The 16,991-nt window shown below is 42.1% G+C and overlaps 1 long non-coding RNA gene across 6 annotated transcripts; it reads right to left on the bottom strand.

The window, feature by feature from the left end:
- Window positions 1-394: 394 nt before the first annotated feature.
- On the bottom strand, window positions 395-16,413 carry LOC142503020 (uncharacterized). 6 transcript variants are annotated; one of them, XR_012803919.1, is made up of 4 exons: window positions 16,167-16,413; window positions 14,265-14,373; window positions 3,535-3,650; window positions 395-2,321 (listed from the first exon to the last, which is right to left on the bottom strand). It is a non-coding gene; the product is annotated as an uncharacterized LOC142503020 (long non-coding RNA). The 6 variants fall into 6 exon arrangements; XR_012803918.1 differs by having other exon boundaries at window positions 14,265-14,370; window positions 16,167-16,411; XR_012803917.1 differs by lacking the exon at window positions 16,167-16,413 and adding an exon at window positions 16,008-16,143 and having other exon boundaries at window positions 14,265-14,370.
- Window positions 16,414-16,991: the final 578 nt, after the last annotated feature.

Here is a 16,991-nt window from a genome sequence, read left to right as displayed (position 1 = left end):
TTAACTGCCCTATACTACACCGAAATCTTAACTACCCTATACTGCTTTCTTCCAGATCTGGCTCAAGCTTCACACGGAAGACATCGGAACCCCCCCCTAACCCAGAAGACAGGTAATGAACACCTCCCCAATGTATAACATTGTGGGAATGAGCGTACCTGGACATTGAGGGACTGCGGATCAAGTAAGATCCCAGGTGGGATTGCTGCTTTAGATATTGTGAAGCGGGGACATCCAGACATTGGTTAAGGGGTTCAGGAAACTAGTCATTCACACCTGGCTTTTATTTCTAGATCCGACATTTACACACACACATGTAACAAGGACTAATTGTAGTATAATGTAATACAATAAATACATTTATGTCAAAAACGAATGTTGTTCTGACTAGGAATTTATTAAATGTATTTTATTTTAAAGCGGGGTTGGGGGCGGGACTAGGGGCGGGGTTGGGGGCGGGACTAGGGGCGGGGTTGGGGGCGGGACTAGCTGGCGAGTAGATTTTTGGGTTGGGCGAGTAGATTTTTGGGTGATTTGTCGAACACTGATTATATACATAGGCTTAACAGCCTGGCGTAGGTGCTAACAAATGCTGTTAATTTTTGATATTAGCCCGATACCACAATTTCGTGAATAGCATGAATAATTAAACTACCGCCAAAATACTCCTGCGGTAAAACGCATTTTATTACTGCATTACCTCATGCAATACAACCTTAATGACCAGGCTGACAAAAATAAAACGGCCATTAAGCGCATTTTAATTTGAGATAGAGCGAACATATTGGATTTCATGCTCACAGAGCATTTTATCAACTCCCAATTAGTTTAATAAATGTCAAAACAGTATGTGGGTAAAACACAGGAGACTAAACCAAACTACATTGAAAATATATTTAACATTAAACAATGAAATTGGAATAACAAATCCACACCTATATTATTTCTGGTTCACTAACAATACAATTGCAGCTCAAATGGGATTTGGCAATAGTCTCTAATACCAAATGACAATGAAGCTTCCTAAATACATTTTTCTTGAGTAAATGTTTTTGTATGTAAATGTGTAGTCCACTATTTATTTAGTCTTCATGCTCCCTGGCTTTGTTTCCACTGTTTTTATCGAATATATTTCTTTGGTATTTTGTGCATCTCCTTTGGCAACTAATGGTTCTTTATTTTATTTCCATTCTATACAAAGTCAATAAAAATATGTATTCCAAATTAAATATCTTAACTAAAGCAAACTCCTTAATATACATTTTAACATAGTGCAGTTTAAACAACTATTTGAATTCTAAGGATTAAAATCTCTCAATTTTTTTTTCTTCAAATATTTCAACGATTTGGGAGATCTACCCTTAAACACAATTTGTTGAAACATCTGTTTACAATTTTATTTAAAAAAAAAAAACCTTTTAGTTTGAAGGGGAAAAAAATTGACGTATTTATAATGGAGCTAAACATGGCTGATCGTAAACTAATAAAACAGTCGAACTCCAAATAACAAATGTTTGAATAAACTGCTTTACTTAAAGACTTATAGGCTCCAGCTGCATAAATAATTGAGCTACTTACTTTTCACTTTGCTCTAAAAAAATAAAAGCTGTAATATTTTAGCTATTTTAATGTAGTCTAATAGTAAACACATACACCTTACTGTAACAAATATAAAATCCAAGAATTTATTTTTTACACTACCCAACAACCATGTTAAAATATCTGAATGTGTTCTATGCTTATGTATACATTTAATAAGAATCAGCTGTGCGTATGAAAATCATTTGTGGGTAAATGTGTTTGCAGAGAAAGGACTGACTTGCTAGTGAAATACATTTTTTTCTAAATGTGCACCACTTCCTTGATCTGTAAAATATTTGCCTTATCTTATTAGGATGTCAGTTAATAAGGGGGGGAAAAATGTATTATAAGAGTTAGCAGTCAAGCTCTTTCATTCTATAAATTAGCAGCTGAGAGTTTTGTGCCAAGTGGCTGCTTGTGTAGCCCATCCCATAAATAACATTTTCTGTAGAATAAGGCACAATATGATATGAATGCAGCTCTTCATAATATAGGGACTGTGAACAGCAACCGTTGACCATGAGTTTCAGCCGTTTTCTCGCATCAGTGCAAGTAGTTCTGCAGCCAGGGGTTTCTTTGCAATATTCATAGTTCTCTTTGTCAACCTCCAGGTGAATCTTCCTGAGCAAGTTATTGATCAGTACAGATCTCCGCAAGTAAATTTCAGGATCGTCTACAAACCGGAGTTTCTCAAGAGAGAGTTTTAGAATGCAGGTTCGATCTTCAGGTAATATCAGGTGCTAAACAGAAACATTACATTTAGGCATATGCCGGGAATCGCTTTCTATATCCTTGTACACACAAGCTTTTGTCACCTAAGATCTGAAACAATCTATGCAACAAAAAAAAAACAACAACAAATAGGCTGACGCCCGCGTTAAGACAACCGATGTTTCGTGCATCTGCCCTTTGTCAAGAGACTATAGAATGTGCACTCCATATTGTTTTACGGTGCTACTTGTTTGTTTATAACATTTATATAGCGCCCTGTATAAGGGCGCTGTACATTGTTTTAAAAACTAAAGGTGTGGTTACATATAGATTAGATCAGGGGTGCGCAAACGGGGGGGGGCGCGAAATTTTCTAGGGGGGAGAGAGCGGCAGTTACAGAGGCCCTGCATTCTTCCCCAAGGCATTTAAATGAAATGCTGGGGGATCACGTGAGGCCTCTATAACTTCCCTTACCATGTCTCCGGCGACGTGTCGCCATGGCTTTGCGGCGGGGGTTACGACATCACATTGCCATGGCAATGTGACCCCGCTGAGTAATTTTACGCCGGAAACATGGTGAGGAGGGCGTGAGCAGGGCGGAGTGCAGACAGCGGGCGCAGGGGGGAAAGTTTGCACACCCCTGGATTACATTACAGAGTAATAGTTAAAATGTTATTGTGGTGGGTAGGTGTGGGAACATTATTGTCAGGCTATGGGTTAGATGCATTGAGAGCTTGGTTGATTGTTGGGCAGGTCTCTGGATTTAGTCTTGTCGGTGGCATGGTGATGGGTCGAACAGTGGAGACAATTGGATTGGTAAGGTGGGTGGCTTTGGAGGGTTTTGGAGACTTTCGAAAGGGGTGAGGGAGGGGATGGGATAGGAGATTAACAGGGGGGATCATGGAATGTGATGAACAGATGAGTTGGCTTCTGAGGATAGTTAGGGAGGGGGCATATTGGATGTGGTGGGGGAGTTTGTTCCAGTGGAGGGCGGCGAGTAAAGCAAATGATAGGAATCGAGAGGAGCAAAGGGGGCTGAGGGTAGGGTTATGGCAATCAGGGAGCGATGGGGACAGGAAGGAAGGGGTGTAGCAAGAGATGAGTGCTGTAATATATTCTACTTCAGCTGCCTTCCATAGTAAATTAGTCCTAAAATTCCATTTTATCCCATGAACGAAGGCAAAGAAATCCTAAATAGAACCTTGAGAAATACTGTACACACGTTTATAAAAACAAACTCACTTTTGGAAAATACCCCTTGTAATTTTGATGTAAATTTTCTTCTTCTGCATATTTCCTCTTAAAATAGGCTACTTTCGACGTTGTTAATTAATTTGGTCTTGCTTGTGATGGATCTTCTATAACAAAGAAATTAAAGCCATTACTGTCAACAGAAAACATTGTGGTCTATGAACCTGCAAGGGAATGATTTCAAGCTTTGTTCTTGTTACCGACACTTGCTTTTCTGCTAATGTTTGCATTAAAAAAAAATGTAGTTATAACTGTGCCACACGGATACATTTTTCGTATATTGCTGTGCAAATGTTAGTTTCCTAAAATGTATTGAAACAAAAAGAACTACAAATGTATTGAAGGGGTTAAATGTCTCCAACCTCAAAGGCATGTTGATTTTCAGTAAAGCAATTTACAGTTTAACGTCTCAATATGTCCCTCTGTTGTAAAGTAAAATGTGAATTTGTTTTTACTCAGAAATACATCAACCTTAATATTCTACTCTCCCTTCCTTATAGATTGTTAGCTCCTAGTAACAGGGCCCTCCTGTACTAGTGAATGTTACGGTCTGATATTGTATTATCGTCTTCCAAACTCGTACAGCGTTGCAGAATATGTTGGATAGTTATAAGTAAATGACAATTATAATTAGGCATTGGACGGATTTATTATGTTTTATTTTCTTAGATGTGATACAGTAAACGTAAACATATTCTGTAAGTCAATGATCGACTAACTTTAACTTTACGTTCTAAAATTGCCCCAAAATATTAATACTGTAGTACTTCAGTTTGCTAAAGCTACGATAATAGAAGACAAAAAATGGCATTTGTGCTTTATAGGTTTTCCACTAGAGGTCCTTCCTGCTCCGCAGACAAAAAAAAAACACAACATTACAAATCAAAATGATTTGCATATCTGAAGTGATCTAAAAAAGTGTCTGAACCGCCGGGGGCTGCAAATTGCAGTGGCAATTTTAATTGGTGATTGACTAATTTGGAAATGAACAATGCAATTTTATATCCAGTTGAACCGACACTAGAAATATTCAGAACATTTCTAATGTGTAACGATTCTACAAAAGTTGGTAAAGGGGCACAGTGACAACTAACATTTCTAACTGGAATCTGGGGGGGAGAAGCACCCCAAGCTTTTTATTGAGGCGCAGGGATAAAGGTATAAAAAGGTATAGAGCTGTCACAGCGTTAAAAACCCAAAGGCCCCAAACACACAGTGCCAGTCTACTCGTTCAAAAACACTCAGCATCCAAAGATAACAGCATAGATAGTGTTAACTTGGGTCTTTCTGCCAGTTATAAAACCTACTTGGACAGAGAAAAATCAGACTTGGGAATAAAACAGTTTTATGTCGTTATTGATGAGGGATACAAGTCTATAGTTCTCACAGCAGGTTGCGTCCTTACCCTCTCTTGGAATTAGGACTATGTTCTCTTGGAGCATTAATTTGGGATTTGACACTGTTCAAAATATTAGAGCTCAGGCAGATGATGAGCAGGATAGCTGAGAATTTTATATAGTACTTTTGTGAAAACATCAGGTCTCGGAGCCTTAGAGGGCTTCAATTCCTCAATAGCATGTTCAACATATGTTAGAAATCGGTGGATTTAAAAACCTCTAGGACCTCATCTTGTAATCTAGGAAGCATCAAGTTTAAAAAATGTTTTATCAATAACTTTTAGTTGAGGGAGATGGAGATTGTTTGTTGTAGAGGTGCACAAATAAATGTCTAAATTAATTTGATTATCAAATTCATACCATGGTAGTGCCAGATCTGAGGCAAACGGAAAAGACAGCGCGAGAAGTCTGTTTTTTTTCTGGGCCTTTCTGCTTAGATACTTTCTTGCTTTTTCCATATAATTTGGGATTTATCTAGTAAGCAGAGATTTATTTCACCTATAATTTTACTTAGAGGTTCCCTTATAGAGCTCGAGAGGAAGATTTATATGTTGTTTCAACAATTTAATTCATTAGACAAATAGGAGATTTTGTGTAGTCTTTTTTTTCAATGAACAGCTATGCTCAATGTATTCCCTTGAAGGACAGCCTCATGGGCTTCCCAAACCGCATATAATGATATACAGGCAGTCCTCGGTTTTCTGCCAGAAAACATTCCGCAAACTGCCGTCGGATAGCGGACCGTCGGATTGTGGATACAATGCTAATCTGCGGCGATGAGCGTCGGATAATCTGTTCCGACATCGGATAATGCATTCAGCAGAATGCATTATCTGGCGTTGGATAAGCCGTTCGACGGATAACAGACCGTCGTATAGCGAAGACCATCTGTATCTGGAGTCATATTTATTACAAAATATGTTCTCAGCTCCTCGCTCAGATCTGAGACCATGTTCGGTAAATTTAGAATGTAATTCTTTAACCGGTCGTAATTTGGCAAACTCTGAAGTTCAATAGCAATCATATTATGATCTGACCACGTAATGTTGTTCATGTGGGCTTTGTACTGGACGGACTAGACATGAGTCAACAAAAATAGAATCTACATTATATGTGTATAGGAGTTAAGTGCAGCTTAAAGAAAAAGTATAATCTTTATATGTTGGGAAAAGGTTCCTCCACATCAGCCTTTGTCCATCTTGTGCCCCTTATCTCAAGCCATAGAGGAATTAGATTTATCTAGGGTGAAATTTAGAGAGATATTGAGATCTCCATCCACAACATAAGCCTTTCTGATTGAAATCAGAAGGGGGAAAAAAAAACCTAAAAAAAAAATAAATTATAATATTCCCTTGTGTCCATTTATATGTATGCATATAAAATATTTTCAAGTGATATCATAACATCCCAACTTACCTGTAAAAATGATCAACCTCACGTCTGCCACATTTTACAAAGGCAGGAACAAAAAGGTAGCCTTTTTCTCACTCAAGATGCAATTAAAATCCTAATTCACTCACTCTTGTCTCGCCTTGACTACTGCAACCTTTTCCTAGTTGGTATTCCTCTTGTCTGCATGTCCCAGTATCAATCCATCCAAAATGCTGCTGCCAGACTAATACCTTATTCACTGCTCCAATTCTGCTGCCCCACTATGCAAATTCCTACACTGGATTCCCCTATCCACTACAATCAAATTTAAAACCCTGCCTCTGACATACAAGGTTCTGCACGACGCTGCCCCCTCGTACACCTCTGCTCTCAACCCCAAATATATCCCTAAATGCACCCTATGTTCTGACCATGAAATCCGCCTTTCTTCCTGCCTTATTACCTCCACTCAATCTGGTCTACAAGACTTCTCCTGTGCTGCACCATCTCTGAAATTCCCTATTACGTACCATCATACTGTCTGTCCTCCAGCTTTCAGACATTTAACATCCGCTAACATCCAACTACCCCCTCCCCCTATTGGGACAGACTGTGCGGCTGGACCAATATCCACGCTTTCCAACCCCCCCTAACATATACACCCTCAAACCTTAATGGATCAGCTGGACCATACTCCATCCTACAATGGACACTTTACCCTTTGTTTCAACAATGTCCCAACAATTCTAAGCTCTCATGAGCAAAGTCCTCATTACGTTTCATATCTGTTTGTCCTTATTTGGTATGCAACTCTTTATGTAATTTACATCTCTCTGTAACCCCATTGTACCGCGCTGCGGAACACGTTGGCACTTTGCAAATAAATAATACTGTAGAACAGGGGTGGGGAACCTTTTTTCTGCCAAGGCCCATTTGGATATTTATAACATCATTCGCGGGCCATACAACATTATCAACTTAAAAATTAGCCTGCTATATTTGGTCAAACATTTAATTAACTCACCCCTAATGTGATGGCTGGAACTGCTTCTCTTTGGTGAGCCGTGTGATGTTAGCTGGTATTGATGATGTTGCTACTCGCAACTGGTTTTCCAGGTTTTTGACTGACTGACACTTGGGTGACTGACTGACACTTGGGTGGTGGGTGACTATGACTGACTGTGGGTTGGTGTCTGTATTCACACACACGGAGAAATCAGAGGGGGGGGGGGGATTCACACACTCTCTCAGACCCTCTCACGCATACACTCACTCACTCACTTTCAGACACTCTCTAAACAAGAATGACAATCAGCTGCAAGAAGTGGCAATTTGAGATGCATGAGGGACGGTCTGACAGCTTAGATCACACTGAGTCATTTTATTGGGCACAGATCATTTGGGGGGGGTGTCTGCAAAAGTTAATCATACAACATGTATTGAAGTCAAGGAGACCAATGATGCTGGGATTAGGTGTCACTCAGTGACTGAGTGACAGGCCTGGTGGTGTCCCAGGGCCCTCATGCCCTCCTGCCCTCCCCCTGTCAGGGCCCTGCGTGGCTCCCTCTCATCTTACACTGCAGAGCAGGTGCCCTCCTCCGCAGCTGCTGCCCGGTGTGGGGAGGAGGAGACGGTAGTGAGGTGTCTCTCCCTCCGCAGACTCGTTCTTCTATCCCCCAAGCCTCTTATACCCCCTCCCCCAAGCCCCACTCCTCTTATACCCCCTCACCCCGCCCATCCCCCACTACTCTTATACCCCCTCACCCCCCCATCCCCCAAGCCCCACTCCTCTTATACCCCCTTCCCCGCCCTCCCCCCGGAGCGCTGCTTACCCACGCCGCCCTGGTGATACTCAGGTCCTTCATCACCTCAAGATAGAGAATTGGCAAAAGCGCTCAAATGCCAGGCCAATGATGATATAATGCCAGAACCACCATCGAAAGGAAATCCGTAATCAAAAATATAGAGTAGTGATAATGCAACAACAATAATGGGTACAGTCCTCCTGAAGACAGGTAGTGGGTAGTACAAGCCCACCCACGCTCAATCTCATTGGTAGGTTCCCCTAAGTTAGCAAAAGTACTCACGTTCCTTGGTGTGGCTGGCTGTGCAGCTCCCAATGCTGGTATGCAGGAGTAAAAAATTGGGAGGAGGGCACGAACCGAATGGAGCAGGAAAGGACCCAGAATCAAAATAAGTAAAAAGAGTACTTTATTGTGTCATGAGATCCATCCAACGCGTTTCGAACGTCACAGCATTCTTGATAAAGAACGCTGTGATGTTCGAAACGCGTTGGATGGGTCTCATGACACAATAAATTATCTTTTTTACTTATTTTGATTCTGGGTCCTTTCCTGCTACATTCGGTTTGTGCGCTCCTCCCAATTTTTTACTCCTTCATCCCCTCAGGCGGCTGCTGCTCTGGACTTGGACGTTCGCTGCGGGGGGAGGGAAGGGGAAGAATCGGAGCAAGGGGGAAGCATGGGAGGCATGGAGCAGACTTACCACTTGCTTAGGGTGACCAGATTTTCAAAATGAAAGACCGGGACACATTAAAAAAAATTTTATAAAACAAATTATATCACGTGACGCACCCCGTTGCCATGACAACGAGACACTAACGTCAGGCGGTGACATGTTGCCATGACAATGTGGCATCACGTGATGCCTCGGCGCCATAAGACGTCCCGTTGTCATGTCAACTTGATGCCGTGTGACGTCATGGAGCGTCTTGTTGTTGTGGCAGTGTGCATTACGTGACGTCGCGCAGCCATGTTGATGGAATTTGGAGGGGAGGATACAGCCACACACAGTGTCACACACACACAGTGACAGTGACACATACACAGTGACACACACACACAGTGACACACACAACAAGCCCACCTCTGCAAACACACACAAAAATAAGGCCTCTCCCCCCTTGGGGTGGGTAAGGTGCCTGGGAGGGGGTATAAGGGGGCATGTGGGTTACCTGGGGCCCGTGGATGGGCTGCTGGAGCAGCATTGGTAGCCAGTGCAGATGAGACTGGCAGGCCCGCGGAGCCTAAAGGGAGGGACAGAGGGGCGGAGCCTAAGGAAGGGGAGGACCCGGCATTACTGGAGGAGAGAAGGGAGGGGGGCAGTGCTGAGGGAAGGGGAGACCCGGCTTGCACCCTACACTTTCTCCATGCAGGAAGAGGCGGCCAAACAAAAAAAAATCTTGGCAGAGTGACAGCACAGGCAGCCAATCAGGAGAGGGGGAGGTTTTTTTTTTGTTTGTTTGTTTTTTAAACCTTTCTTGCAGGCTTGCAGGCGCATCGCCGGGCGGGCGACGGATATATCGAGGGGCACGGCCGGCTCCCGAGTGCCGGACCAAATGATTTTGCGGGCCTTATACGGGGCCGGACGTTCCCCACCCCTGCTGTAGAAAGATGGCAACACCCATTTTTAACATGGGCAGAAGCTACAAAAACCATGGAATATAATCTAAAGAATCTGGGTGGGTCTGAATTTTTAAAATGCGTTTCCTGAAGCACTTCTCACCACTAGCTTTTTTTAGGTTGAGTCCAGAGTGTACGAGACCGTGCGGAGGCGTACGCACGGTACGCGATCAGATTGCTTTAAGGCATTGATTGCTCCCATAGATCGTGCAGGTGCACGCGGAGGAAGGAGAGGACGCGCGTTGCACAAGAAATCAGTTTCAAAAGATTTCTTGACGCGACACAGGTCACGTGAGCGGTTCGCCCAATGAGGGCGAACCAGCTCTGTGACGCCCCTAGGCACGCCACCACGGCCCGTCCACCATGGACAGGGAAAGCACCCGCTTCACACAGGTGACTTCACAGCCTCCGCACGCCTCCGTCCGGGCAAAGGCACCATGGCCCGGGCCTTATGCAGTTCTACACTTTCTTTCTATTAAAGCCTTTTATGTTATGAGAGGATCTTGAGTTTTATATCTCGACAGAAAGAAAATATATTAGCAAATATAGGAATATTCCAGTGGGGTGGGGGAGGTGGAAAGACAGAATGGGAGAGGAAGTAGGGGAAAAAAATTGCAGTGGAAGGGAAAGATGATTTTAAGGAGATAAAAAAGTGGCTAGGTAAGAAACATCCACCCAAAAATGGCTTGTAGGTAGACAGATTAGCTGCCAGTTCAATAAACAGCAGAAGTGTATTATTTATCAGTAGACCAAGGTGTTATATTCTTCAACGTTATTCTCTGCTAGAAAGGTTGCAAGAAGGTTGCTGGAAGGCCTTTGTGTGGATAGGAGCATTAAATGAGCACACAACGCATCATTTTACATAGATATATAGTGGCTGCTTCAGGGCCTCAATGGCATGGAGGCCAAGGTGTTTGACCAATAAGCCATTGCCCGGATCACTACTGAATGCTTGCAATCCATTAGCCCCATTTATACTTCACGTTGTGGTTTCTCAGAGTTTAAACTATCAGCCTAAGATCTTCTGTTTAGTGGAAGGGGCAATGCCATTAAAACAGTTGTGTCTTCCAAAGTTATCTCCGATAGCTCTCAAGCCACCATGACTTTTTTTTTTTTTAACCCCAAAACAAAAAGCAATCAGTTGATTTTGTCTCTTGGGTTATCACCCATAGATGATCGGGGACAAAATGCTCTAAGCACTTGATGCCACAGGAGCCTGTCAGCAGAAAGGTCAGATATAAAGTTCAGGATAGTCATCTAGTGGAACCATACTGATCATATTTCGTCTTGCTCTTTTTTCGAAATACTCTAATCTATTGAGTATATCAGAGATTTGAGAATGTAGCTGTGACGATGGAGGGGATTTGGCCCGGGATTAAAGGGGTTGCACCCCATTTGCCAGAGGGGATTTGGCCCGGGATTAAAGGGGTTGCACCCCATTTGGCCACCCCTGACCTCACCTGGGAGTCAAAGGGTTAACTGGGCTAAGACCCAGAACTGTGATTTAACCCCTGTAATGACATGTACATGTGTATTCCCCTGTTCCCTTGTAATGTCTGGTTAATCAGTGTCTGCATCACACACACACTAGAATCCATCCGGGAGCACAAGGGTTAATAGTCCTTTAATGATTATAGCTCTTCCGTAGGTCATAGCAAGTCGCTTTTTGGACCATATGGTGTCCCAGTTCTGGCAATGAGAACTGGGAAGTTTGGTTCTGCCCGACCCAACAGAACCAGATATTTTAATACGTTTATGTTTTATGCTTAATACTGTATTTTAAGGTATGGATAAGCTTCAGAGGAATTCCTTTGCTATCAGGATGACAGATGGCCCTAGAGACATGGCTAGAACTTAAGTTTGGTTCAAAAGGTTTTATCACCCTGTCTCTGTGAGAATGGAGGGGGGCGCATTCCATAGCAGTTTTTAAGTGTCACACTTATCACTGTCCAACACAGGTTATCTTATCCAAGATCCGGAGGGGTAGCTGGCCTGGCATTCCATTTGCACATGTGGGGCCTCAGAAAGGAGACCCCAGAGTTCTACTGCACATGTGCCAGCTAGCAGGGGGGCCTGTCCTAAAATGTGTTCCCCCATCAAAGATTGGCTGGAGATAATTGCAAACCAATCCCAGGGTCTTAATGTTACAGATAGAGGGACAAAGGGTTTATAACCTGCTGTTCCCCCATCTATCCTTTGTCTTCATTTTTGGTCTACATGCAAAGTCTTCATTCGTTTTCGTTTGCTGATATGGTTACCTGATACCACCTGAATGGTTTCCTGATTGCTGAGAGAAACGCTATGCACTGTCTTCCTGCCCGAGGTCTTTTCATGCTTTTGGGTGTCTTTATGACTATGAAGAGTGCTGTATGAACTGCCAGTTCAGCTGTGACTGCTTCATCATTTCCCTTTTACGTAAGTGTCTATATTTTGCTTGTTATTTGTACATATTTGCTGTGTTCACCTTTATCAAGGAATAAATTATATTTATCATATCTTAAGTCTCGTCCCAGTTCAAACCCAGGTATATATATATTTATATATAGTTTTGGTGTAAATTACAGCCTGTCGCAAGCTCTCGTGACAGTAGCAAATGTAGATCATCCTCAACCATGCTGGCACATTCTTTTTTCCATCTTATTTTCTAGTCTATTCATTCACCCAAGAGTCATTTTCTATTTAACTTCTTTGAGTGACTTTTCGGGGTTCAAACAGAGCATACCTTTTTTACGTTAGCAAAAAGGATGTTCAATATTCGTCAGCTACAGAGCTTGTATTCCGGGTCAAAATGAGCACATGGTGAAGCACCATGATCACATGGTAACATCTGGAAATGTATAAAAAAACAGAAACCTTGTACTGTACTGCAGTTTTTTCTGTTTTGGATGCATGGCTACAGAATAGAAGTTAAAGCCAAACCAATTGAGAATCCTGGTCAGCAAAAATGTCAGTTTATATAGGCTTAAGTAGACCACTCAAATGTGGAAGCTTGCCGAGCTGAAACTTTAAAAGGCCCTCCCTCTTGGTGCTTGGTTCTCTACCATGGAGGGGACAGCTCAAATAATAAGCAGTTTGTTGGCATTCATTTTGTTCTAAGGATGGTTGAATAAAAAAATATATATATATGTTCCCCAATTTCTCCATTCAGGTTCTTTCTTTCTTTCACATCATAAAAGTGGCTTTTCCCTGACATTATGCTTTTTGACATAATTCTCTGCAAATAGGTTTTCAAAATTGTTGGCTGGGATTCACTAACACCTATTGACTTGACTGGCAGTCAGCTTGGGATCAAGCTCTGACACCCCTTATCTGACCATAGTTAGTGATTCCCCCCCCCCCATTTTTTCCTTTTGTGGAAAAAAATGCAACCACTTATAGCAATATTTTCTTATTCTCTACAGTGTATAAACAAAATGAATATAACATGTTCCCAATTCTAGCTAAACTAAAACACCTGGAACCAAATTTAGCAATGTTAGGCCGCGCGTATAGTGCCCACGACGGCGATGCGACGTCGCCCAAAAACAAATGCATTGCCGTCACGTGCGCTTATAGTAAGCGCGACGTCAACAATGCGACGTCGCGTTGCAAATTTTGGTAGCTGGCAATATTTGATTTTCCTAGGGCTGTCGCCTCATGTGACAGCCCCTGAACCAATCAAATGCCAGTACGCCCGCGACGCCGCCGCAAAGCGAAATATAACTTTCGCTAGTGGCGACATATGACGTCACCCGTCGCGTCCACTATACGCGCGGCCTTATTCACTGAGCTGAAAAAAATTTAATCTTTGTGTCTTAATGGTTAGACCCAAAAAGTGGTGTAATTGTATAAATTATTCAATTCATTTTAAGAAGTTGGAAGCCTATGCATAACAACTATTTAATAATTTAAGTAAGCAATAAAGACAAATTGACGGGCAATATTCACTCTACCAAAAGGTAAAGTGGCTGCTAAAATCTGCAGGTGCAAATAAAAACTAGCTGCATCATATTTGCTTTGCATACAGTATGCGCATGGGCAAAAGCTGTATAGAAATATATTCGTATAAAAAAATGAAAGTAAGAAATGGCAACTTACACACAAATGTTCCAGAACAGTTCCTTTAAAAAATTACAATGTTGGAATCTGTAGAGCTCCTGGGATAATGGGAGGCAATATGCCACCAAAGATTTAACAGTGACGACAATACAATGGAAAAGTGATAGATGGTTTAAAGCCAGAATAGGAGATTTGAATCACAGTAACTTGACGCCCTCATGTTCTACAATCCTTGACAAGTTATGATAAAAATGATAATGTTTACAAGTAAATTAATAAATAACAGTTAGGGGGGGGGGGAGACATACCAGTATTGAAGTGCTATTTAGTTCCATTCAACTACTGTTGCAGTAAAAGTTGATCCCTTCAAGGGATTTTCTTTTTATTTCATCTTTAAAACCATGGAATTGGCTCACCAATTGTACTGTATTCATTAGATATATAGAATCCGGTAGATAATTAAAATCAAATGTTAGTAAAGTTAGCATCATACCTACGTGTCAGCTGTGAATCAGTCAGCGATCTGTCTTATGAGGACAGCTTCAAAGGTCCCTCTTAACCACCTGCCTTGCACAGCTTGCATTTCTTTAAAAGATTACCTGCTAAGCACAAGTAGAACATGAGGCAACACAATGCCAAAACAGAGATAGAAGCAGGTGACGCAACTGCTCTATGTGATTAAAGCAAATAATAATTAACTGTGCAGATTTTCTTTTCTCCTGTGAAATGTTCTGACTAGTAATGATTTTGTCACACCGACACGTCCAACAATGGATATTTTGAAATGGGTATTTTTTTCTACAAATGAACCCCTTTTCTACTAGAAGGGCTAGCCCCACGTTGCAAAAAGGTACTACGCATTAAACTGTCAAAACTGGGTCTAATTAAAGACAGCAAACAAAGCACTTTAATTGAGTTAATGGTCTTCAGGGAACATATTTTATACAATTCTAATTTTGTTGCATAGGTGGGCTTTGCTCTACAAACTCTTCCACTTGCTTTCAACCTTAGATCAGCCTCTCTACATTATAAGTTCTACTCAAATTGAAAAGTCGTAGCGATTTTAATATTTTTTCCCCAGCTGCGATATTAAGGAACGAAAGACTGTAAAAGAATATAAAAAACAATGGTATTAGAACAGGAGGGACATAACATACACAGACTGTTCTCAATTTCATTCTGCATGAAATTACACCTCCCAGTTAATCGGCATTAAAGCTTAAAATCTGAGGGTTTCCGATATCAAAGTGCCACAGAGGCAAAGACACTACAATGATAATTTACATTTAAATTTTTACTCTGTGATTATTCGTATAACACATTTACTGCATATTTCCCCCTTCAATAACTGAAATGAAGACAAAACAGCTACGGAAGCAGCTACGAAACCAGTGTAAAATCATTTTACCAGCTGCGCAAATCCTGGCACCTTGATACATTACCCTTTTATAACCCGACACACTTTCAGCACATTTTAAATTATCGTAAACTGATCATTATAATAATAAGGATTTAACATATAAATCATCATCTAGGTACATGCGAGAACTTGCACATGGATGACCAAACAAAATGCAGGGGATCAACCATGCTTTATGGTCTTAGCTATCCCTAAGAGAGTTAATACAATATTTCACTGTTTAGAGATTTTTCAAATATGAACTGTAAAATGCCAGTAAAAAAATATATATATATATATATATATATATATATATATATATATATATCGAATTATTTAAATTGCAAATAAACTGGCACTCCCTCCAAGGAGTGAAATACCATTTTTGACAACCTATTCTATTAACACTAGTGTGATTTTAATGTGAATTCTGTAGGATTTCAATGTTCCCACAAGTGGCGGATGACTTTTCTGTCGCACACCAGGTGCAGGGGGGGGTGTAATGTCGCCATGCTCCCCCTCTCCCAACACCATGAGCTCTTTGGGGATATGGCCCCTTTACGTTGTATAAAGTTTGCATTTATTTTATAGGTTATGTGATAATCTTAATCACACACGCAAATATTGGAGATTTATAAATAAATGATAATAATAACAGTAGGACACAAAAAGAAAAAAAAACATGGCAAAACTCACCGACCTAATATGCCATATAGCGACTTCCCATGTGTGGCAGGTGAGAAGTGACCCTTTCACCTCTTCAATGTCAGCGGGACCATGGAGCTTCCCCGGCAGCCCCCCCATGGCGCTAGCCCCCCACACAAGACCTATACACACCTTGCGAACGGTGACCTCGCCGTCACTTCTTCGAGATCCGACTACCTCTTCTTCCCGACCTACTCCATTGCTCCCCCCCCCCTCCCCACCCCAAAGTACCGCTGCCTAGCTGGGCTTCCCGCCTGTTCCGTGTGACCGCGCGGCGCGGGGTTCACTTACCACCACTTCCCCGCCTTCAACTTTTTCCCTCCCTTCGGAGGGTCACGTGGCCCTCCCACACCCTCCAGCGCGCGCGGGAGTCGCGTGCGCCTGCTGCTTTCCCACGGACTGGGCGCGCGCCGGCTGGTCAACTCCCCACTGCTGTTTCCCGTTCCGCTGCTCCTGCACCCTGACCGCGAGCCGCCCGAGAGTCGAAAGAGCCTCGCTCTGCCAGCTGCACGCGCCTTCTCGGCACCGGCTTATCTGCCCCCCCCCCCCGATTGGTCCAGAGGGTGGAGACATAGGTTGGCAGGTTGCTAGGAGCGTTGCTAAGCGACAGTGACGCTCACCGCATCTCTGGAGCACCCGGAGTATCTTTAGTTTTGTTATTGTTGGTAAAAGGGGCGCGGGAGGGAGGGGGGAGGGGGATGTGAATGTCAGGTGCTGTGTCTGTGAAAAAAACACGCTAACCGTGGGAGGTGATTTTTCTTTTTTCTCCTGCTGAAAGTAGATGTTTTACATGGCACAGTTTGAGCTGTGTTGTCAGCTATTATTGATTGCCTCTAGCTACTAAAACTGGGGGGTGCGAGATAATAAGTGATAAATCAATTAAACCAATCAGTAATTATAAAATGGGGGCTAACTGTGAACTGAAAAGTGAATCAGTGAAATGAAGGGAAATACAAGGTGATTGTACCCCAAAGAAAATTCACTTAAATGCACACCATTAATTAAGATATAACTTTTATTTATTTACTTAAAACATATATTACCGGATGTGTATGTAACTGTGTTAAAAATAAATTAAATAAATAGCAAATGCACCAGAGTCACCTCACGTACATC

Source organism: Ascaphus truei, chromosome 9 (assembly GCF_040206685.1).
Source record: "Ascaphus truei isolate aAscTru1 chromosome 9, aAscTru1.hap1, whole genome shotgun sequence".
Lineage (NCBI taxonomy): Eukaryota > Metazoa > Chordata > Amphibia > Anura > Ascaphidae > Ascaphus > Ascaphus truei.
Note: the sequence above shows the minus strand (reverse complement) of the source record. Positions and strands in the feature narration are given on the sequence as shown.